The following is a 25601-nucleotide window of genomic DNA, read 5'->3' on the forward strand; positions in this document are numbered from 1 at the left end:
TTGTGATTTAAGAGAATGTGCACGCCGCAAGCATTTTGGGTTGCTGTGTCGCCCTGCTGTGACGACAGTCATTGTAGGAGCCTTGCCTGCCTGCCCCCCCTGTGCCCTCAGATGTGCTGTACTGGAACTGTCCTCTTTTCTTCATTGAGAGCTGAGAAAAGGCTCCTGTCCCGTCACAGACAATCGTCCCGTCACGCAGCTGTTGAGAGCCGGAGCGATATGTAACTGCAGGGTTTGAACCTACAAGCGACCTGTTTTGAGGGTCAATGAGTACTTGCATCACTTACTGGCGTCCCCATGGCACAGCCATTGTTCTTTACGCATGAGAATCCCTAAAAAGATATTCACCTTAGCTGGGCTAGCCTCCAGTCCCTAGCTATTCCCGAAACACAAAAGTTGCTCTGCCTGCAAGGGTAGACCCTCCTCAAATAGTGGGACCCTGTTCTTCATCACCTCAAGCCCCTTCCTGAGCTGCTACAGCTCCCTGAAGAGGACCCACTTTCTCTCATTACGCATGATGGTGCATTTTAAATGCACTACGGTGCTTTTGAGCACAAGGCTCCCCACTTCGTAGGGCTGGAAGGCTTAAGTTAGGGATCGATTCTGAAGAACTGCCTAATGCTACATTTGTGTTAACCTACCCTTCTGTTGCAGGCTGTGGTTGTGTTTTCCCCTTTAGCACATTAGGTGAAACTTAACTGTATATATGTTAAATAGCAGAAGGTGTGTGTTATAAATGTATTATATTACTGTGGTTTATATGTGTTTAATTATAAAGGCCTATAATAAATGTATATGTATTTTTCTGTGGAGTTTTACTGCGTGTGCTCATTGTGGGCTTCCGATCACTCTCACCCCTCCTGAGACTTAGTCTTGACCATCTGCCAAGTAACCGTGATTGGTCCACTTCACCTACCACCCTAAAGACATACATGCACAAACACACTCTTCCCCCACCTCGCACCCATGCAGACTTCAAAATACCAACACACATCTTCCCCCACCACTTCCCCTTCACCCAAACATTTCCCAACAACACATGCGTGTGCGCGCACACACACACACACATGAACAATTGATTTTTTAATTTTTATTGATATAGCTGACGTTTATAAACTTTACAATACTTTTTACATTTAAAACAGTCCATAGTAAAATAGAATTAGAACATAATCAAACCTATAAAGAATCACTATATAAGAAAAAGGGAAAAAAAGATAAGGATGTAGTAACACATTTCTCCTCTAAAACAATTAATAATAAAAAAAACGAATACTGTTATGATTAAATCATTAGAATTGTCAGTTGCAAGTTAATACATTGCAGTCAGGTTTCATTTAATTTCAATCCTTCAAGAAACCCAATCGCTCCAATTCTCATTCGCATAAGGAAGCCACAATGTATCATTAGCCACAGAAAGTCAGAATCTACCTCTTGATATCCTTCCAAAGTATGCTTTAGATATCGTGCTCTTTTGTCAAGTAAAACAGGACATTCAACCAATAAATGTTTTAACATCTCTTTTTGTGATGATGAGTTACAAAATCTACAGATAATCTGGCATTGAGCAATGGTTTTACGTTTGACTAACGCGTCCCTCGTTGGCCACAAATTAAATTCCAAACGTGAAAATTCCACTCTGATTAACAGCAGGATACTTCAAAATATAAGCCTCAGACACACCATATCATTTACATTGGAATGGGGTTTTCAGAGAAATCAGGATAGGTCTTCTATTTGATTACAGTTTGACACCAATTGCATTGAAAAAGTTTTCTTTTGACTCTCATTGGATTCTGAATCAAAAACAATAATGTTACCTCTGTTTGCCATGGTTTGAGTGACCAATCTATGCCATTTGGAGATGCATTCATCTTTCAAGGAGAATATGTAATTGGCCAAAACTCCTATGACCATGGTTGACTGTAATGCAAGAATGCATTTCCTAAAAAAGGCTATCACTTGCCATAGATAACGTGAAGTATAGCAATGTTAAGCCAAGCCTGTGTTTAATCCAAGCTATTGGTACGCAGTTTGGTAAGTGTAGAATTCGTAGCCAATATTTACCCTCCATGACTGCCCAAACATTTTCTGAAATAATAGGATTAGTTTCTGCGGCATATAGGAGAATAGGTGTGACTTTTTGTAGGTAATATGTAATGGCTGGTGCTGTTTTAAATTTCCCATACTTTGCTTGGATAATCACGGCTTGCGATAAACCGGTAGCTAATTTAGTTTTTAGGGTTTGAATGTACTGTATGTCATCCCAGTGATCAGCAATGTTAACTACTAAATAGGTATAATAATGAACACACTCTAGTTCTTTTCCCTCCGGTAACCATCTGTAATTTTTGTTCAGAGATTTTCCATTCATATTGCACTTCATCACTTTGCTTTTGTCCAAATTTATAGTTAGTAAATTGTAGGCATCTATTAACCTTTGAAGTCCATGGGGGGGTTTTGGACATCATCAGCATGCAGAAAAAAGGTTAGCCAACTTCGGGGAGTCAGTAATGATATCCTAAAATGCATTTCCAATGTCGGAAGTAAAGAAAATGAAAAGGGCAGAGGCAAGGGTGCACCCCTGCCTCAACCCTCTGTGTATCAATTGGTGAGGTTACCTTGCCATGTAGCGATAGTCTAACTTGAATGGTGTTTTTTTAATGTAAATCTCTAATTAATGAGACTAAATAAGACGGACATCCTTGACAAATTCGTTTCTGAAGTAATAAACGGCTTTCAGGTCAACAAATACTAAATATAGTGGTTGTTTGGAACCTGCATGGTGTGTTATAAGTGCGTTTAATGTTAGTAAATTAACAGATCTACCCAAACCTGGAATAAAGCCTGTTTTTATATGGGTCACATTGAGAATGATTGAATGTCCAATTATTAAAGTATAGCAAAGCAAATCTTGAAAGAATGTTGCCCGGGGCATCCAGGATTACGATCGGCCTGTAGTTGTTTGCACAGGACCGATCGCCCCTCTTAAAAATTGGAACTATGACTGAGCGGCGCCATGAGTCAGGTATAATCATTCAATGATTTGTTTGAAAACATTATACAACATTTTTGCCCATAGTATAGGGTAACTTTTGAACATGCAATTGTTTAGCCCATCGGGGCCCGCAGCCCTCGAGCTACTTAATTTGTCGATGTATAATAAAATATCTTCTTCCAGGATGGGTAAGCCTTGATAGGTTGAGGATTTTAGGCTCATGGTGTGCTTGTTCATAATGGTTGGAGCATATAACTTGGTATAATGTATAATCCATTCAGCTTTGCGAACTCCCTTTATCAGGACTGGCCTTTGTCTTGAGTGATTGGCATTATTGATTTAAGTCCAAAAATGGAAAAATAGATTTTCACTTAATACCTTTTCCACTGATGCTAGCCCTTCAGGGAATTCAATCCCAGTTTACATCTAATGATGGGCACTGTTACATAACTGGGCGGATTTAATGATTTTCTCCATAGGTGGCCTTCGATTTATTTAAGTCAATACCACCCATTAAATTATTGATTTTGGTGCCAGAAATAAAGGAGGGAACAATTTTTCCCTTATAAAACTCAAGAAGGGGGAATTAGGAAAATCTTCTGTATCGATAATGACTCTGTGTCATTTGAAAGTAGCAGTCCTCTCAAAAAGATTTGTTAATAATGCCTCTTTGGTGGGCCTGGCCCTCAGATGGAATCCTAAGTGTGTCAGCCCATTGACAATCGATATTGGAGAATGTCCTACATTCCAGCGAAAAACATATCTTTTTGCAGTATTTTTTGTGAATCTGATGATTTTAGAGGGGCTTACTAAAATTAAATTTGTCATTTTCGATAGTGAATCGGAAAAAAGAGTATAACAAACGTTGGAGTCCCACCTGGGTGTGATGCAAAAGGATCAAGTCGTCCGTGTAGGTAAGCCAATAGTTCTTCAAGAGGCTCAGGCGAGGTGAAATCAATGTAGTTTTTGATAGAAAACTGCCCCTATCGAAAGACATAAAGATTGAATAAGCAGGGGGCCAATACGCATCGCTGTTGGAGGCTGTTATATCCGCCTCAGGTCCCGCATGCGCGGTGACGTGAGGCACAATAAAGAAACCATTTGCCGGAAGACGGCGGTTTGGAAGATAGCAGCCCATGAGCATGACATGCTTTCTTTGAGCTGTGCTGCGCGATCAAAAGGCCTACAATGCCGGCCTCCATCTACACCCCTTTACACTGCTGACGAGGAAGTGAAGTTAACCTATGCGCACTACAGACAACGTATATTTCTCTCTGCTGAGAGGATTTCAGCAACAAAAACATTTTTTGGACACACGTGTGTTCGTGCAATGTCACGTGTGACAGGAACTGCCAGCCATCACAACTACGCCCTACTCAGGACACAGTGGGACTAATGAAACCAAAGAAGCACAACTCATCATGGGCCCACAGCATTGCACAACAGCAAGACGGCAGGTGAGAAGGAGTGGTCCCAACCACTCATACGCATAACGCACTCGTAAGCACCAGAATGAACACAAAACAACATGGCCACGGGGCTGTCAACACAAAGGCCCTGAACATCAGTGAGATTAGCAGCGTCACTGACACCACCGGCCCCAATACACCGAAACCATAGGGGTGCCACAGCAGCGCTGGTTCCTTTTGACCCTTACACACACCCATCATCAGTGGGGCCCCGCTGGATGATCTGGATTTTTTTATTTATTTGTATTTATAAAGTGGACAACAGCCCTCTGGCATCATGGTGCTGTTACAGAAGGCTTACTTAGTTACATAAGTGCTTGAAAGACATACATACATGCATAGGTGTTACTTAGCCCCATGTTGCAGGGTGGCTTACTTAGTTACATAAGTGCTTGCAAGGCAGAGTCAGTCCGTGTTAAGTGGCGCAAACATGTTGCCCAACCCATGTTGCAGGGCGGCAGGAGCATACAAATTCAGCGGTCAAGTAGGCGTGCATGGTTTTGGAGGGCAGGATAGGGTAGGGGGTAAGGAGAGGGAGGGAGGGAGGTGAGCCCAGCATCACATGCGACCATGGGGAAAGTGGGGAGCACACATGACATCACCGGCGACCATGGGGACGGTGGGGGCACACACTACTTCACAGGCAAACCTGGGGTGGGTGGGGGCACACACATCACAGGCGACTTTGGGGAGGGTGGGGGGCACACACTACTTCACAGGCGACCATGGTGAGGGTGAGGGGTACACACTACTTCACAGGCAACCATTGTGAGGGTGAGGGTGAGGGGTACACACTACTTCACAGGCGACCATTGTGAGGGTGAGGGGTACACACAACATCACAGGTGACCATGGGGAGGATGGGGGGCACACACTACTACATCATGGAACAGGGACCAGCTGTAGCAAACTTTCTGAACATTACGGTCAATATATATCAGTACGGTAAATTGCAATATTTGCAAGAACAGCATACATTGTAGTGCTGGTCACTTTATGAAACTGACAGTAATATTGACATGGCAGGCAGTTGCGTTGCCCGAGCACAGTAGACCCTCACAGTAGCCCCCTCATGCCTGCTAGCACTGAGGGGCCCAGTAACCGTACACTGGACATCCCCAAAAACATCCACATCCTTCCATAGCCAACTGTGAGGGAGGGCTGAGCAGTGTGACATGTGAGATGTTAATGGACTGTAAAGATCTCACGACACCAAGGAACATGAGATCACACCTTCTACTCCACGTCGGTGATGATGTGTTGCACATTTTCAACTCTTTAGTGGGAAATGACACATATGTATACCAGTTAGCACTAACAGCGCACTTCGTTCCACAGTTGAACCCTAACTATGAGACATTCAAATTCTGCACCACGGTACAGACGGAAGATGAAACACTCAATGCCTACCACACATGGCTCCGACGGCTGGCTTTGTCTTGGGAATTCGATTACTTTGAAAAGGAGATAAGGCACCATATTATTAATGGATTGAGCTCAGAAAGCTGTGGAGAATAGTGCTAAGTGAGAAAGGAATCACCCTGGCCAGCATACTAGAATACAAATGCCAGAGAGGGCTATTGCACGCAAGAGCAGCGCAAATGGGCATAACCCTGAAAGAGTTGCAGGTAGTGCAAGTCACAAACCATCAAGCACCCAGAGACGAGAACAGTTACACGCAAACCACATTGCTGTGGCAACCAAGAATCCCTGGGCTGACTGAATGCGGATGGTGTGGAGGAGCGCGACATGGTAAACGGAACTGCCCAGCACAAGGGACCGCGTGCGCAGCATGCACCAGAAGCGATCATTACGCACGTGTGTGTTGATCATCATGCCCCCCAATGCATGCAGCCAAAACCTCTTTCCAAGAAAAAGAAACAAGCAGACACACACTTGGTGGAGACTTGTGACAATTCCTCAACAGATGACTCCAGAGATGAGCATGAAGAAGCGACAATGGCATGAACCCTTATGGTCCTTTTAATTAAGGTAACACACCGTACGATGAATGGGATGGAGAATAACTCTCACACAAAACAAGACGACCGACTCAGGAAGTTGGCAAATGCATCTGTTTTAATATCAATTATCTAAAACAGGGAGTACAACGGGCATCAACGAACGTCATACAGCACGATCTCAATACATTTAATAAAAAACATGACTTTTATAGCAAAAACTCATCATACATGATGTCATACTACGTGGCAAACTACAAAAACCTATGTGAGATTGTGATAGGACTAAAGGGAACATCTAAGTATACTTTTTATATGGGATAAGATTGTGATTGGTTCTCCACAGTCAGGTGGGCAAGTCATGCCTTCCCTTAGTGCAAGTCATCTTCAACAGTTATTAGCTGCATGGCACACCATTGGCTATCAAACTATAAGGCCCTTTCTGTTATATGTCCTTCTACAATTGGTTGGCACGCTTGTACCCTTCTGGAACATTCGATTCTCTAGCAGCATGTAAACTGGTACCACAGGTGCTGGTGGGTGGACTTGACCATACCTACCCACCCAATTAGCCCATCATCTCTCATCACTCATGCCGTCTGCCATTCAAATTGTCTTTGAACTTGGCCTTGTAATTGCTTCTCATTTCTGGGAATATAAGGGATTGTGAGCATGTTCTTATCAAGGTTCAGGCTTGCATGTCCACATCTATTTCCATCTTGGATGCACATGATCAGAGACTGTGAATCGCCCATTTTATAGCATTTAATTGTCCTAAATTGAGAAACGTACTCTCAAGGTGTGCCTTCTTTGCAACTTAACAAGGGACGATTTGGCTTCTGATGTTTTACTGTTTTGAGAATAGATAACCAGTTCCTGGCTGCCCTAGCCTTTGACACCAAGCCAAGCAGTTTTCCTTTGGTCCATCTTTGAGCTTCGGCTTATTCTTTGCTGTGACACACACGCACACCTATCAATCCTCCTTTCTACACAGATTGAGCTTACTAAAATTATAGCATTGAATGTCCAGATTCCACACAGTGCATCACACTCAAATCTTGTGACGTCACCAGCTTCTCTTGTTCACATTTTATTTATTTATTGCATTTGTTTCTACGCCAAAACCCGGAGTTACATTAAGGAAAATACATACTTAATACAATATAATTAGAGTATTTGATACACAGGAGAGAAAGGAAAACAATGCCTATATACAATGCCTATATATAAAACAGAAAAGGGGTAATACAGAAGCATGTGTATACATCACATAAATCTAAGCATGTGTGCCAGTTGTAGGCAGTGTTCTTAGAATTTGTTAAATAGCCAGGTTTTTAGGAGTTTCTTGAACTGAGAGTGTGAGATTTAATTACTAATGTTTGGTGGGAGAGCGTTCCAGATCCTGGGGGCTGCAACTGGGAAGTTGGAGGCACCAGTTCTCGTATTCTTAAAACAAGGGATAAGTAGCTGAATATTGGTGTTGGATCTCAGAAGTCTGGTGGAGGTTTTACCTGTGAGGCATGCATTGAGGTAGATAGGCTTATTATGGGAGATACATTTATGTGTGGTGGTGAGAGTTTTGAACAATATTCTGGCTTGAATGGGAAGCCAGTGTGCTTCTCTCCTCAGTTGAGAAATAAGATCTCTTTTTTTTTTTCAGCCTAAAGCTGCTCTCAGTGCTTTGTTTTGTAATAATTTTAATTCGGTATTGTTTTTCTTGGTGGTGCCTAACAAAAGTATATTATAGTAGTCAAACTTAGACATAAGTGCTCTGGCGAACGTAATACAGTTCTATGTTGTAAGGAATTGGCAGCTGAGTTTGGCAGTGTAGGCTGTGGAGGAAGCGGGCAAGTTAATGCGCTTACTCCTGGTGAGGCTAGAGTCGCGATAGACTCTTAATGTTTTGACTTGGTTAGAGATGTGGATGGGGTACCATCAATGTCAATGGAGGTGTAGTCTTCGGGCAGTTTGTTTAGTTGGGCTGGGGATCCAACAATAAGGATCTCCGTCTTTTCGCCTATGCCACAGGCTGGTGGTTGCCACCCAGTTCTGAATGAGGGAGTACATTTTATTGATTATGATGGTATATCTGCGCATCATCTGCAAAGTTGTTGTATATTACTCCCATGGCATCTAATGCTGAGAATAGCAGCTTTGCATATGCATTGTATAATGTGGGGGAGAGGCAGGATCCTTGTGGTACATCAATGGGGACGGTTATGGGATCAGCTGCTTCCTCACCTATGGCTACTCTGGAAGCTCGTTCCGATAAGACTGATTTGATCCAGGCGGTTGCATTTTGTGAGAAATGAAAGTTTTTGGATAGAGCTAGGCATAATTTGTCATGATCCACTAAATCAAACGCTGCAGGCAGATCTGATAGTAGTAGGATACATAATGTACCTGAATCTCTTAGGGCATTATCTGATTTTTTTTTTAAATCAAGAATGGCTGTTCCAGTGCTATATTTAGGACGAGAGCCTGATTGTCGCCTAGTAGATGGTTATTTTCGAGGTGGGCTTGGACTTGGGTATATGCTACCTTCTCAATTATTTTGAGGAGGAAAGGGACTGTTGTAATGGGTCTGTAATTAGTAGGGGTGGAGAGGTCTAAAGTTATTTTTAGTAGTGGTGTTACCCAGGCTTCTTTAATGTCTGATGGGACAGAATTGGAACTGAAGAATGCATTAATGAAGCTGGTGATGATGGGGGCAAGCGTTGGGGAGCATTCTTTGGCTAGTTTACAAGGGAAGCTGTCACCTTTACAGTAGGAGGGTTTGAGCGACGCAGTCGTGTTGATTACTTGTTCCTGTGTAACTCTAGAGAAGTCAAATTGGGTTATTGACACTGCAGTTTCAGCAGTGGCAATAGGGTTGGTATTGTTACTTTTATTCAATGAATTCCTTTTTTGTAAGATTTTGTCTTGGAGAGTGTTGATTTTAGAGGCCAGGGGGTTCTGGATGGTGGTACACCAGGCTTTACTATCAGTGTTTGCGATTGGCACGGGGTAGGGCGTTTCCAATTCTCTGAGGATAGTAAACAATTCTTTGCTTTTAGATGCTGGATTGGAGACAAGTAGGTTTAACGAGCTGGATTTATGTGAAATGACAGCACATTTGTACTTTTGTGACAGGAGTTGGAGTTCTTTTTTGGCTTCCTTGCTGGGGGGTTTTCTGGTGAGGTGCTCAAGTTCTATAAGTTCGTCATTGAACCAGGAATTGCAATGTTTGGCTTTGGATATTTTAGAATTGAGTGGGGCTACTTTGTCAATGGCTGTTTTCAGATATTTGTGGTAGAAAAGTGTTATGCTACCTGGATTGGGGGTGGTATTTGGTTGATTCATTAATAGATGGTTGAGGATGGGAGTTAGTTTATCTTGGGTGAGCTTGGGGTTTGATGGTTGAAACATTGAATCGAATCAGAAAGTGGTCTGACCAGAAGACTTCACTAATGTCAACAAGGGATATTTTGGTATTCATCTTCACACTTCTTCTGGGCTCTCTCTCAGGAGACTGTCATCTCTTCGGGGATACATCCTGTAGGGTGTTCTCAATGTATACCTTATCTCAAAGGCTCTTCGCAGTATAGGTACCATTACTGGTGTTGCGCATGTCACAATTTCCAGTTTCCAACATGCAGGCAGAATAGGGGCAGGACTTCCTGCAGAGGCATTTGGCTGCTCCTCTATAGGCTGTTGAAGCAGGATGGACAAGGACGAAAGGCAAGATTCACCTCATCTCAGCACTGGAACAAAGGGGAAACGTATCAAAAAAGTGTAAGAAGAGAAGACCCAGTGTCTCGTCAATGTACAAGGCCAGGAAACAATAATGACGTTTGACAATGGAGTGTCAGTGAACGTGATGATGGCTGAAATATTCTGATGGCTACATCCCCAGCCTGAAATCAAATGCACAGAGACCCTGCTATTTGCATAAGGCAGCAAATCGCCACTGCCGGTGGTGGGACGGTTCCAGACTACACTAAGCAGAGAATAAAAATAAATCCAACATAAAATGTGTGTAGTAGATGGAGGCATTGAGTGCCTAATCAGTTGGGAGTCAGCAGAAGAATTAGGACTCATAAAGTTTATCTGCGACATCACTGACTCCACGGACAATGCCAACCTGCTTGCAAAACACCCATTCTCAAAGGCATAGGATGTCCGAAAGGAAAGCTGATCAAACTACATATTGACCCTACAGTTCAGCCCTGAGTGGTACGGTGCAGTAGAACCCCATTGCACATACAAGACCTAATGGTCAAAGAACTCGAGGAACTAGAGAAGGCCGACATCATCGAACCATTGTCCGGCCCAACACCATGGGCACTCCCGATGGTTCTCATGAAGACGCCTAAACAACCGGGAAAAGTGTGAATCTGCATAGGCATGTGCCTACCCAACGTGGCCATAAAAGGAGAATGGCACATCACCCCGACTCTAGATGAAATAATAACAGACCTCACAGACTCTTGAGTTTTCTCAAAACTGGACCTTAATGTGGCTACCAACAGCTCAAACTACACTGTGATTCACGACATCACAACCTTCTCAACTCATGTGGGCCTGAGACGATATAAGTTTCGGAATATTGTCCGCTGCTGAAGTGTTCCTACAAGCCATCCAAGAAGTAATCCAAGGAATCCCTGGAGTACTGAACGTCAGTGATGACCTCCTCGTCCACGCCAGTGACAGAGAGGAACACATACGCAGATTAGAAATGGTACTCAACAGACTGGAAATGGCCGGACTCACAATCCACCTTGACAAATGCAAATTCCTAAAGGAGGAAATGACGTTCTTCTGATATGTTTTCAAAAGTGATGGTTTATCAGCCTACCCACGTAAGGTGGCAGATATAAAAGGGGCTTCTCCACCCAGCACACACACAGAAGTGTGCAGTTTTCTAGGAATGGCCACCTACTGTGAAAAGTTTATCCCCATCCATGCAACTATGTTGGAACTTTTGAGAGAACTGACCAAAACAAACACTAAATGGGACTGGAGCCCTGAATGCCAGGAGGCAGTCAAACAAATTAAAACATTGTTGTCAGACACAATGGCATACTACGATGCAACCCTACCAACCAAACTATACGTGGGTGTAGGCCTCTTCGGACTGGGAGTGATTTTGGTCCAACAATCTCACACAGGTGAGACAAAACCAATTGCATGCTCCTCAAGAGCTCTCCTGCCCACTGAACAACGGCACTCGCATATAGAAAAGGAGGACACTGCGGTGCTATGGCGCTGTAGACATTTTCACATCTATCTATTTGGGCGGAAGTTCAAACCCTACACTGACCATAAGCCTCTGATTCCCATATTCACAGGATCATCATCACACCCACCAGCCAGCCAGAATCAGGAAATGGTTGCTACACCTCCAACAGTATGAGCTTGAACTAGCATACCAAGCAGGAACTGACAATCCAGCAGATTTCTTATCCAGACACCCAAGAGCCATGACACCTCGTGAGGTAGATTAGTCGACAGAGACTGAAGAACACATTTGCCAGATCGTCAGTACAATGAAGCCGAAGGCAGTCAGCATCGCCAACATTCTGGAGGCCCCACAAACGGACCTGTGTTGTGGGGCCTCCCCCGTCATGCCCACAATTGCACACCAGCAGCCAAGGATTTCCTCGCAGGGATGTTCCATAGTAATCCCGATCAGTCTACAAGACAGGATCGTCACACTGGACCACGAAGGTTACCAAGGCATGGTCAGAACTAAAGCCAGAATACAGCATCGCATATGGTTTCCCCAAATCGATGCCAAAGTGGAATAAACCATTTCATCATGCCAGCCATGCCAAATAATGGGAGCACCACCGAATCCAAAACCAATCCAGTCAGCAGAGCGAGGCACATCGCAGTGGGAAGCCATCAGCATTGACTTCTGCTTGGTACAAAATGGCACATACTTATTGGTGGCTATCGACAACTATTTGGGGTACCCAGAGATAGGAATACTATCATCAGCGGGCACAGTGATCCCGGCATTAGAAAAAAAATTGCCACACATGTACTGCCAAAGTATGTCAAAAGTGACGACTGGCCACCGTTTCAAGGGAGAGGGCTAATATATGGACGACCTGCACATCCAATACCACCACATCACACCCAGGTGGCCGCAAGCAAATGGTGACGTAGAATGTTTCATGAGGGCACTGAACAAAGTTTTCTGCATATCCAGGGCCCCTAGCAGCCCATGGCAAATCAACATGTACCGATTACTACGAAATTAAAGGGTGACCCCTCACAATTCCACGAACATAACCCCAGCAGTCCTCATTTATGGAACAGTGATAAACTCATCTATACCACATCACCCTAGCAGGAAGACGGACAACCTTGACCGAGAACACAAATAGGCCAAGAGAGTAGCAGCAAACAAACACATGAGCCATAGACGAAATGCAAGAGAATCCAAGCACAAGGTGGGCGACCAAGTGCTGTTACTAAGAAACCCCGCCAACTCAAAACTAGAGACTTGTTATGACCTCACACCATGCAGGGTAATCAAGAGAGAAGGGACAATGGTAACAGCAAGATGAGGGCAAGACACTATTGCAAGAAACACCTCATGGTTCAAAATGTTGCCAGAAAATATGTGGACTGATGGAGAATACCAGCCACAAGAGGAAGACGACCACACACCGTACACCCCGATACAAGGGCCCGCCGAGGATGGTGTACAAGGCAGTGGCCTAAGTGAACTGTTGGAGAGTGATGAAGCACTTCCCGGTTTTGAAGGTGAGGTGGAAGGGGAGGAGAAACCGAGACAATGCCTCAGCAGCGGTCCAGTGGGTACAACCTGAGGGTAGCCCTGCACGCCCCGGGGGAGCTGAGAGACTGAGTGGTGAGGTTTCCAAGGGGTATAGTTCTGGTTTGGGGTTTTTATGTTGATCTAAACACCTGTGCAGGACTAGATAGCACAGGAAGCTGTAATGTTTGATAAATGTTTTGTTAAATGGGATAAAGGAGGAATGTTACATCCGCCTCACGTCCCGCATGCGCGGTGACTTGAGGTGCAATAAAGAAGCTGTTTGCCGGAAGACAGCAGTTCTGGAGATACCAGCCCATGAGAGTGACTGTGCAGTGCATTCAAAGGCCTATAATGCCGGGCCTGCATCTACCCCAATCCCTGCTGGCAGCACCAGCAGGGAACCTTACAGGGGCCTCTGTGCTTTGTATTGTCTTTTGAGAAGACCCCCTGCTGATTCAATCTTACTCTGTTGTTAGTGTCTAAGTGAAAATGCATTCATTTATTCAGGAGACTGTCTGTTATAAGCCTACTCCTTAATGTACTCCATATTTTTGCACAACTCACCATATCAAATGCTGAGGAACGATCGAGGCACATGGCATAGAAAAGAGATGCCTCTCTTAACACAGCTGATTGCGAAAAGGCATCCATTTTAAATCCATTCATTGTGATACTATCTCATTTTCTAAAGTGCGTCTGATGTTTCAACAGGTGGCCTATTGAAATAGCCCAGTCTTTCAGATCCCGAAGCACCGAAGAGGCAAATATTTGACTTTCATCATCTAGGAGATCTATTGGCCTGTAGTTGGGAAGACTATCTTTGATTCCTTTTTTATAGCTGGGAATGATGTTAGATAGTTTCCAGCTTTCTGGGAGACCACATTCTAAACAATATGGAAGCCCACACATCAGGTGTACTCTTAAAAACATAATTACTAAGCCCATTGTGGCCAGGGGCTCTAGACCTAGATGATTTGACTATATCTTCAAAATCGAAAGATTTGTCCCACTTAACCCCACAGTTTAGTATTTGATGTTGTTGCTGCTTGGGCACCTTAAAGGTTAGTTTATTCCTCGGATGCCTGCCTGAGTGTGGCCTCTTTCTTAAGGGGCTAGGCCTAGCTAGACTTCTTCAGTTTCTTTGTCCTGACTGAGAAACATATCAAACCTCTGCTCAAGTCTTTAGCATCTCCCCTGCCCTAAAGACATGAGACTATGTGTCAGACAGTTTAGAAGCTATTTCTCCTTGGTGACAGAGAAGTTTGATAATGCGTTGGAAAATAACAAAGTATGTATTCAAAATGATAGCTTGCTTTATGCAGTACAGTGATTGTAGTAGTTCACTGATGTTAATAGCTACTAGAAATATACCCCTTCCAGGTAATTCGTTTAATGAGACTGTCACCGGCTCGCATGGTGTGTTATCTGGAATTAATGGAATGACAGTCAGGTACCTCTGGAAACAGTCCATCACACCTTTACAAAGGCACCAGGCTTCTTCTCTGGAAATGAAAATCCCCTGGCATGCTGCCATTCAGCCTATTCAGGGCAAAATGGGGTCTACAAAACAACATAGAAATGAATTCCCATCCGACAATGAGAAGACAAATGCAAAGAGCAAGGCCCTGGCAGCTTCAGGCGACAACCACTAGAACTGTGCATTGTTGCTCCCCAAATGAAGGAAGGGGTGGGGAATCCTCTATTTCGTCGCAGAGTATATGTTGCCCTCCTGATTAGCTAAATTAGCAGAATAAGGAAGTGCTCTTGGCCAAGGACATGGAATCTAAGCTGCACATCTCGCTGGCTCACTTGGCGGCATGGCAGCTACATCTGATATACTTCTGCGTGCCCTGTTGTGTTTGATCTCTGGAATTATTGAGTGGATACCGTAACATCAGTGATGGTGGTTCATTAGCAAAGTAACGTTACGGAGAACTGATAATCATTGGCCCCTGGAACACGTTGCCATTATGCTGATCGCACATAAGGTTCACTTGTTTCAGTCCATGTGTGGCAAAATTCCAGCTGTATGCTTCTTTCTACTAGTTTAGGACTTGAACAAGGTCTACTGAGCCCGTTGACCACCGAAGGTTTTACTTAATCAAATTAAGATATGGCCTGGAAAGTCCCTGGCGTATCTCCCAGACACAGATAATCATTAATAGCGTTTCCAGATAGAGGCAGTGGGTATCACTCTTCAGACAGAACATAACCGTGCTGATAACACCATGTACTATTGCCTCATAGAGAAGTGAGATAAACAGAATCAGAGCATTGGAGATCCCCATGTACTCCAGGGGCTCATGTAGAGTGGACCTACTGCCCCTATTCACAGGGTCTGTGCTAGGACGCAACATGCCTGGGCTCTCTGCCAAACACTAAACTGTCATCAGTGATTTAAAAAAACTGCACTGCTTTTAGGGCTCAAATATAATTAATTCTATTAAGTTTTCCAAATACCCAATAGCAAAGGCTGAAACAAACATGGGACACTGGGGACAATGTAATGTCTGCTGTCAATCACAAGGAGGAGTGTTGCCTGGTTGCTGCGAATAGAGGACTATTGTGGAAGGAGTGCTCGTGTTCTAATCACGCAGAACATCAACATCCTCGCAGAAAAGCGGCGCCATCTTCAGAGGGGGGCGGCTCTAAGAAAATCACCATTTGCTTCCAAATTACAGACAGCGCAGCTCTCATCGCGCTGTCCAGAAAGCCAAGCTGCAAAATAAAGAGGATGGATGGATCAGAACAGACTGTCCTGCAGCAATGTTATCCGTGAATCTGAAGATCAGAGGATTGAATCCTGACCAAGGCTGGCATTGTAGTGTGTCCACTGGGCTCTTACTTAAAAGAGCTGACGTCAAAAGAGCCAGTCATAGTACTTTGAAAGGACTCCCTTCAGAACACCTCGTTTTAGCGGTTCAAAAGAACTCCCCACGTATCCACTAATTTCAGTGGTTCAAAAGAACTGGCCACCTAATGATAGAGGTTAGTGCTACAAGAGAATTCGCTATGTAAGGAATGCTTGTAGCTCTCCAAAAGAACACACCGTGTAAGGTCTCATTTTATTCCTTTGTATGCTTTGTTATGCATAAAAAGTCAAATTGAAAGACATATTTTACTTATGCATATTTATTATGTCATTCTATTTGCTTTTAAATCAGTCTTCTTGCTTTGTGTAATATGTGGGGCCGGCAGAGACGTGGAAATTGCTGATGTGTTTAAATGCAGTGGTGTATATTTTTTCAAATCATGTTCGATTGAAATATCTGCATTATGTGGTCATCCATCTTTCTATTTGAACTCTATAAATGTTACCTTATTATCCTTTCTCGTAAATGGTTCAGCGTTATAGTAATTCATATTTCTGCCTGTGTGGTAATTGGTAATGCTACAGTAACTGTAGACAAAATATTGTAAGGTTTTAGCTGGTGGGGAAATAATGTGCAGGAGTAGTTAGAACTAGTTTTCCTTTGTATGCTTGTGCAGGGGCGGGGGAAGTGAGGGGGGTGAGCAGTGTTTTTTTAGTAAGGCTGGCAGGGTGGGCATGGGGATAACTGGCTCCAAGTAAGTAATGACTGTCTTATTCAAGATTGTATTTTTGTCAAAGTTCTCTTAACCCAGGGCAGTGGGCTTGGCCTTCAATGATTCCTTATGTGAATTCAGGATGGCCATATTTGCCGGTTGCATTTCAGGGGTGATGCGCCAGTTTCCCCAGCTTATGGCACCACCACCAGTAGAGCTTGTACCTTACAGTCATGCACTATTCTCCCATTTCTCACCACTCCCCTTCGTAGGGCTGTTATCTTTTAATACCAATTCTGGGCATGTGCGATAATGTTAGGTGACCCATCTAAAAATGCTTTTCAAAGGTATGAAATGAAAGTACACAAATTCTTTCACGAAAATTAGGGACTGTTTATCAAAAATGAGGACAGGTGGAAACCCTGCTACCATTGGGTCTATTTTTTTAAATATATTTTTTTACGTGTTTTATTGGTTAAATATAACCTTATAACACCAATAGAAAACAAATAAAATCATACATTATTACACACATAGCATTAAAACAATACATACATTGAAAAGATACGGAATAGAAGTCAATCATATTAGATACATTAGTTTCAAATCTCCTGCCATATGTAAAAATCATCACTAAATTCTCAGCAGCATAAATTAAGGACCAAAACTGATCACGATGTATATAGCGCAGATCATATCCCCACTTTGCATAACCTTTTTCAGAAAGATCAGTTAATAAAGCACAATCTGTCAATAAATGGCGTGCTGTCTCTAGTTTCACTTTACAAATCCTACATAAATGTTCACCCTTTGGAATTCCCTGCCATGCACCAATAGGTGACAATGTAGGGAGTTGCCCTAATCTAAGGCTCATGATAAAATGCCTAACTTTCCCATTGTGTGTATGTTTAATATAAGCACAAGGCATATCAATGGGAAAGGCTTGCAGAACAAAGTTGGAATAAGAAGGTTTTCTAGCAAGATTAGCACATCGTTGGTTATGGTCCCATACCTTCGCCTTTTCTATCTTTTTGCATTATATTGCACGATTTTCTTCAACACAACTATTTCCCCCACCCATACTTTTAATGCAGAGCAAGGGTATTCTAAATCAATATGGCCTTTATAATACAAATAGATGGATTTGTGATTAAGACAGTCTTCCAGAATTTTGAAATAGAATATACACACACAAATCTTTTTCTGTGTGCTCAAGCTAATAATTCATAAGTCATTACAAATGGCCTGCACCCGGGCTGAGTTGCATAGCCCTAAGGCTCTCCTCCACAGTTTCCCTCCAAGGACACATGTTTAGTCATCTCACTTCTTCAGATGTAAAAACCTCCAGGCTATAGAAAATGCTAGGTACGATGCACACTTTATAGAGTAGCAATAACCCCTCAATGGGTGGGCTAGTCCCCTTTTGGATAAAGCCTTAAAGACACAAAATCTAGCCATGTGTGATACGGAATTAGACAATGCATCTTTGCCCATTTTGGTAGTAATTAATATGCCCAAACACATATTTGTAGCCACTTCTTCAAAGTGAGTGCTACCAATTGTCCAATTATATATTTTAATGTTATTTCTATTATTCTTAAAAATCATGACTTTAGTTTTATTTTAATAAATTAAAAGGCCATGGCGCACCGCAAACTGGTCCACGCAGTTAAACTACATTCAAGACCAATTGCGATCTGATCTAATATTAGAATATCGCCCGCATAGACAGCTAGGTGATTGGGTGAGGGCCAACATTTAATGGGCTATTACCACACTTGCTAAAAACATTTCCCAAATCCGAAGTATAAATATTCAACAGTATATGTGCAAGGGCACAACCCTGTTTTAGGCCATGATTAGTCCTCATTTCCTCACGCAGCAAGCCTTCTTGATTGCATCTAATTTGTGATCTGGTATCCGTGTATAGGGCTAAGACAAAATAAAGGATTTGTGCATGCAGTCCTTTTTGCTACATTTTTTCCCAAAGCAATTTCCGATCTACAGTGTCAAATGCCTTTGAGAAATCAATAAAACATATATACAAAGTTCTCAATTCAGACGTCTGAGTGAGTGTAATAAAATACCTTAAGGTCCAAAGGTTTGAAAGCGTACTAAAACCTGATTGTTGACAATTTAACATATTTTCTCTAGACAACCAATCATTTATAAAATCTAAAAGTATTTGTGCACACATTTTGGAGCTAGAATTAATCATAGCCAATAGGCGGTAGTTTGAAGGGAGGCTGTGTAAGCCTTTTTCATACATAGGTATAAGTATTGCGTATTTCAAACTTTACAGGAATTGGCCGGTGACAACAATCTCCTGAAAGATAATGGGCCTCATTCCAACTTTGGAGGCAGCCATGGCGCTATTAGCGCCATGGCTGCCTCCAAAATCCTGTCTGGGTCCGGTCTAGTGGAGGGGGGACTTACCGGGACATTCCACCCTAGGTGGACCCGGTAAGTCCCCATTCCAAAAGCCATTCCCCATTCCCATTTGAGCCCCCATAGGGCTCAATGGGAAGGGGAAGGCACCAAAAACGGTACCGCAAATTGTGGTACCGTTATTAGCTCCAAGGTCCCTTAACGGGTCCCGTAAAGAACGTGTGGTCCGACCACACGTCCTTTACGGTCCCCGCCAACGGACCTTGGAATTGGGCGGTAAGGGATTACCGGCACCGGTCTCCTTACCGGTGCCCGGTATCCCTTACCGGCCACCTTGTAATGACCCCCAATGTACAGAGTTTCGAGACCACATTTTTGTTTTTTCTTAAAAATAATACTGGACAGTCCATCAGGACCCGAAGCCCTAACCGATTTCAAATTAGTAATAATTAGTTCCATATCATTTTCTGTGAAAGTAAAGAATCTTTTTTCTAAGACTTCCTCTTAATTAAGTTCAATAGCAGGTGCATTCTCTTTATAATACATTCCAAGAATATAATTTTACCATGTGTTATTTGTGATCAGGTTTAATTCACATTTAGCAAAATTTGCCTTTTTGTATTTATTATAGATGTACCAAAATCTGCGAATGTCTTTGACTCTCAAAGTGTTTCTCATGATTTGCCATTGAACTGAAGCAATAGATCCCTTGTTTGAATTTGCCCATTTTTTAAATCACATTTTTAATGTAGTAACAGGTCTAACTTTTACTAGAGCAGTAGTGTTTTCTTGTCTAACCACAGTACAGAATTGCTTTTTCTTTTCAGCAATTTTATAGATGTATTCACAATTTGTTTTCACAATTTTCGCTTTTGGCACTTAAATAAAGCTTCTTTTGTGATCTATCAAACTGCTCATGAAGAGATTGCATTATATGATAATAATTCTCAACATTTACAGTCATCCATTGGGCATCACTTTCAAGAGATTTACCCATTAATTCATTAAAGCCCAATATATTTCTTTCAGACCATTGTATTCTATAACCCCCGTTATTAAGTTTGTAATTCCCAGTAAATTGTGTAAAAGAAGTTTGACATTTTTCCCAAAGAAAATTCAACCACCACATGGTCACTCAGAGGATAGTGTTTTACCATTTCATAGCATCTTACATCTATCCACGACCTACTGAGTCCATTGGATCAAGTATAGAATGGAGTATCTGTGCTTACATCAGTTTAACTGAATCAACCGACCCAAGCAAATTGATGAAGACCACCTGTTAGTTCTAGGTTCTGTTTCATCAGCATCAAAACCAATAGCTTGAATGCCATTGCATTAAGCCTAATTGGGCCTTCATAAACTGTACAGCCATCCTTCTGAGTGAAAAGTGGCAGTTGATAATTTAAATCACCCACAATGTAGCATGAAGATGGCGGATTCTCTGTTAACCGTTTCTCCACTAATAAATCCACATGAGTGATAATCACTTCTGTTCTTACCTGGGGGATTATAGACATTAATAAATACGATATTGTCCACATATCCGGAGAGGGGAGATTAACCATGGTTGCCTGCACATTATCATCTTTTATATTTATTACAAATTCAGAAGCATTTATATGTACAACACCAGTGACTAGTGCATCGTTATGGCCTTCACATTTTGTTGAGCTAGATTTTGTACAATGAAAAATCATTTAAAAAAAATATGGTTTCATTAGCCAGGATTCTTGAAGAAGAAAGATATGAGAATTCATCAAATAATGCAACCATTGTGGATTAGAAGTAAATGACCTAAAACCTCTGGTAAACCATGACTTAATATTCAAAACTTTATAGCCAATATCATTAGGTCACGCTACATCATCCATTTCTGATTGATCCAAAGCAGTCTTATGGTCATTTGTTCCAATACTATCTTTAGGGTATAAGGTTTCAGAAATCTTAGTAAAAATGTCTTTTATAGATTCTCTTGTCAAGATCTCACCCATTCTACCTAAACCTGTTATCTCAACAATAGAAGCCTTCATTGCTAGTTCCACCTCTTTCTCAACCATATATCCCAAATTCAGAAATTGTGAAGATTGTGACATAATCACCTCTGTGATGAGGAGGGAAACCAAGTGGACCACAGACCAATTTTCCCCCCAAGAAACACCCGGTATTTCCACCACTGATAGATCTTGTGAAGAGGTGACTTTTAGTTTCTGCCCTTGGTTAATAAGTTCTAAAACATTGGACCTATTTAAGAAAGTGCTTGCACTAGTGGCATACAATATTAGTGTTGGAGAATATTGTTTCCAATTCATTCAGAGGGTCTTCCTTGGTGGGAACGTGAGTAGCACTTAAGGGGACGCGCACAAGTTCAGCTGCCACATTCTCCACCTGTTCATCAAAACTTTTTCAGATCAAATAATACATCATTATTGACACATTGGATCGTTTTTTCACTATTCTTATGATGTTTCCCTGAGTCCGGATTTTTTTTTTTTTCACCTCCTCCAGACCCCAACAAACCTCAAAGCCCACTCTCCTGCCACTCCGCTGAAGAGAGGGTGCCTGGAATGCCCTTCTTGACCCTTATAAACATGACAGCCCGAAGAGTCATACATTCAAGATGCCAGTCACTGTTCAGACAGCCCCCAGGAGGACCAGTGAAAAATACATATACAAACAGATATTCTCTAAGACATTCCAACCTTTTCCAGCTAACATCATCATGGATAGAAGTGCCCAACACTCATTATAGATCCAGACACCTCAATGGTCATGATCGACTAACGACCGAATATCCTGCGGTGCTGACATCATTAGAGATACCACAAAATAGTAACATTAATCATGAAGCACACTCACATCCATGCACGAAGTTAAACGGACACACACGTGCACACACAAAGAACATGCTCACACAGTTCTGTAGATATAGGACAAATACATATACATACTGTTGAAAGCTTTTATTATTGTTTCTAATTAACCAAATGCAGAAACGCAAGGCAACAAGAGATGCAGAGCAAGCTTGCAGACGCTTATTGCAACTAACCATATGGAGCTACAGGATCGTATAAGAGACCTGGAAAAGCCAAAATACTACTAAACTATAAGAAGAATTGCACAATATAGACATATAGAAATCATAGCATAACTATAGGAGAGTTACATGAAGCCACAGGCCGCAGAATGAAAGACGAAGCAAAGCAGCCAAGGTCAGAGATGAGCAGTACATTCCTCGGCTCAGAGCCAAGGAGCCACCTGCAGAGAACAGAATAAATCCTCACTAATTGCAGGCCAGGGATCTAAATTTTGCGGTCTTCAGCCACGTGGTGCAGCCATACCGAACGAGGGCCATTAAAGTATTGTCACGCTACAAAGAGACTGCCTCCTTCAGCTGCCATGGAAAAGAGTCTGCCAAAGCAAGCTTTCCCGACCACAAACACCACTCTCCTGCCACTCCCCTCTCCGGGTCTATAATATTGACTGGCTCTCGGGGGTGTCCGACTTAGGTAGCATCCAATCGGTCTGTAGCATTTGCTGGCTCTGGGGCATTTTTCATAGGTATCAACCTCGCCTCCAGTGGGTCTATAGCATTGGCTGGCTGTGGGGGCATCCCAAATAGGTATCAACCCGACCTCGAGTGGGTCTACAGCAGTGGCTGGCTCTGGGGGCACCCCCCCATAGGTATCAACCCCGCCTCCAGTAGGTCTATAGCATTGGCTGACTCTGGGGGCATCCCACGTAGGTATCCGCCCGGCCTCCAGTGGGTCTACAGCAGTGGCTGGCTCTGGGGGCATCCCACATAGGTATCAACCCCACCTCCAGTGGATCTATAGGATAGGCTGGCTCTGGGGGCACCCCCCATAGTTATCAATCCCGCCTCCAGTGGGTCTACAGTAGTGGCTGGCTCTGGGGGCACCCCACATAGGTATCAACCCCACCTCCAGTGGATCTATAGGATAGGCTGGCTCTGGGGGCACCCCACATAGGTATCAACCCCACCTCCAGTGGATCTATAGCATTGGCGGGCTCTGGGGCATCCCACATAGGTCTCAACATCTAGTGGCTCTGGGGAATGCCGATTGAACCTGCCACTTGGGTTGAACTCAAGAGGACGCTTCCTTGTTCAGAGAGCAGAGGCACGCGACTAGTCCTGCATCTTGCAGGGAATTGCAGAACGCCAGGCAAGAAGAGTCAGAGTTCAGTTGGGTGTCTCCTGGAGAGGTTCGTATTCATTTTCCTGTTCTTGGAAAAGACGAACTGTAAACTCGGGCCCCACGGAGCAGCTGTGTGGAATGGTGTGCAACCAAATCTTTGGGCAGAACCTGGTGCTTGGTAACACAAACTGCATGCATTCACATTCCTGTGCACAGGGGTTCTACTGCACACCTGCATCGGGGCACCCCACTCCCCCAGTCCCGGCCTCAGAACATGGAAGCTGCCATGCTCACACTCTTCTGTGTGGATCATAAAAACAGGGGTCGGTCCAAGTCCCTCCATCAAAAAACATGTCAACTGGTGTTCTTGTACTCTGCCAAGGCGTCACGGTGCAGTCGCCCTGCAGTGTGCCTACACTCTACTGCGAGACACAAGGACCTCCAGCGAGATAAGGAATTTGGAGTACAGATTTACTTTTGTGTGCAAGAGTTTTTGCTGTTGTCATATAACATTTTGTCCTAGATTTTACTTTTCTATCTGTTTGAAAGATGCAGCTCGATCTTCGTCCTCATTACGATTCCGGCAACCGCACCCCCCTCTGTGGCCTCATGCTGGAAAAGTGAATGTGTGGTGTGTGGAAACTGATTTCTAAACAGAGACTAATGTAGCCCAACACAAGACTTGTCATTGATGGGCTGCCTGAGGAAGTTTAGTCAGCAGAATGTCGTAACTTTGGTTTTGTAAACCTCTGTAGGATGAGGAAACGGAGAAGAGACTATATATAGCTGTGTTGAAGGAGGGCGATATCAGACAACACTTGCAACTAAGCAGAGGAATTTGCTCTTGGTTCCCCATCGCTGCCGGCTCCACTAACGGGTATGTTGGTGATTGTAAACTTCATTTTTATTAATTTTGGAGGTACAAAATAAAAGGGATTCAAATGCTTATAAATAATATTTATAAAAGTAAATAATTGGTGAGATAGTCAGATGTTGGGCGATCAATGAAAATAGTATGTATAGCCTGCAGGTAACAGGGGGGTTGTCGAGGTTGGGTAATTGACCTATTTATTATTTCTGTTTCAAGAGACACTTCAGTGTCTGGTGTATTTTATGTAAAGAGTCAATAGTGGTCATTCTTAACTAAAAGGAGGCGCGCAAATCCATATATTGTGAATGGTTCGAAGAGCTTAAAGTCCATAAGCAGTAATCAGTGATATTTATATGCATTTCATTCGTTAATTAAAAAAACACACTAATTTGCCTCGTTAGAAAAGTACTTCACTGGGTCCGAGATTCTGCATCTGCTGGAACCCGCAATGCACGCCACATGTGTGCGTAATACACGAGTGCCCGCCACATGTGTGCGTAATACACGAGTGCCCGCCACATGTGTGCGTAATACACGAGTGCACGCCACATGTCCACTGCAACGCAGCCAAGCGCAGCGTGTGTCATTGTCAGAGTCCATGAAGGTGTTAGCTGAACAAAGAAAAGCTGGGGGCCATGTTTGTTCCCCCCCCCCTCCGCATCGTTCACAAAATCGCTTTTAGCTGGGGTTTGAGGGTCCTGATTATTAAATAAGGGAGGAAGAGATCTATAATATTGCTGTATGATACACTTAACAAGTGCAAGAACAAAAGATAAAATGGGGAGATTTAATAACAGGTCAGTGTCTGTGAAAGGCTAGGAGGAACTGGGTAAAGTCAATCAGCCTCTTATCTGATCACATGATTACGATTCTAGTCGAAAATATTATGTTGCAGGATTTTATGACTGGCCTGTACCTTTTGAAATGGTGGTAAGGATTGGGAAGAGCCAGCGTCATGCTAGAAGTGCCAACACGAACCTTTTAACTTTCTAGCTCCTGTAAAACTGATTTTGTTGGTCAATATTTCTCAAAAACCAATATTTTGGTGAGTGCTTTATGAAGAATAATTCTCATTTTTTCTACCCATGACATTCTTTAGGAAATGTGGTTTGGTGGGTTAATGTGCCTGCTGCTGTCTTTTATGTGAAGCCTGTATCTAAAGTTCTGCTGCAGGTTCCTAACCTACTTTGCTATTGCAAGAAGTCCCTGGCTTTCAAACCTTCAAATAAAGCGTATAGAAATGTTTTTACAGCTGCTTTTTTTTTTTTACACTATTAACATTTTCAGAAATCAAGTGATCAGTTTAATCTATTGATCTGGCAAGTGGGTTAATGTTCATCTTGTTACACCAGATCAGCTTTTCATGTTTACTAAGACAAAAAAAAGGCCAGGTACAAATTTAGTGAAACGTAATTCTCAACCATACATCATTTTTTTTATTTTAACAATGAAGGCTGCTTTTT

At 42.9% G+C, this 25601-nt stretch overlaps 1 protein-coding gene across 6 annotated transcripts in view; it reads left to right on the forward strand.

Moving 5' to 3' along the window:
- Nucleotides 1-25601, forward strand: part of GPR84 (G protein-coupled receptor 84) — a 105250-nt gene that overhangs the window by 74444 nt on the left and 5205 nt on the right. For 4 of the 6 annotated variants that reach the window (XM_069653233.1, XM_069653236.1, XM_069653235.1 and 1 more), the window contains one exon: nucleotides 24023-24144. The exons of the other annotated variants lie outside the window; for them this stretch is intronic. The gene's annotated coding sequence lies outside the window, so the exon portion shown is untranslated. The remainder of the gene's footprint in view (nucleotides 1-24022; nucleotides 24145-25601) is intronic. 6 annotated transcript variants of the gene reach the window in all.

Source organism: Ambystoma mexicanum, chromosome 3q, assembly GCF_040938575.1.
Source record: "Ambystoma mexicanum isolate Mex_15411 chromosome 3q, UKY_AmexF1_1, whole genome shotgun sequence".
Lineage (NCBI taxonomy): Eukaryota > Metazoa > Chordata > Amphibia > Caudata > Ambystomatidae > Ambystoma > Ambystoma mexicanum.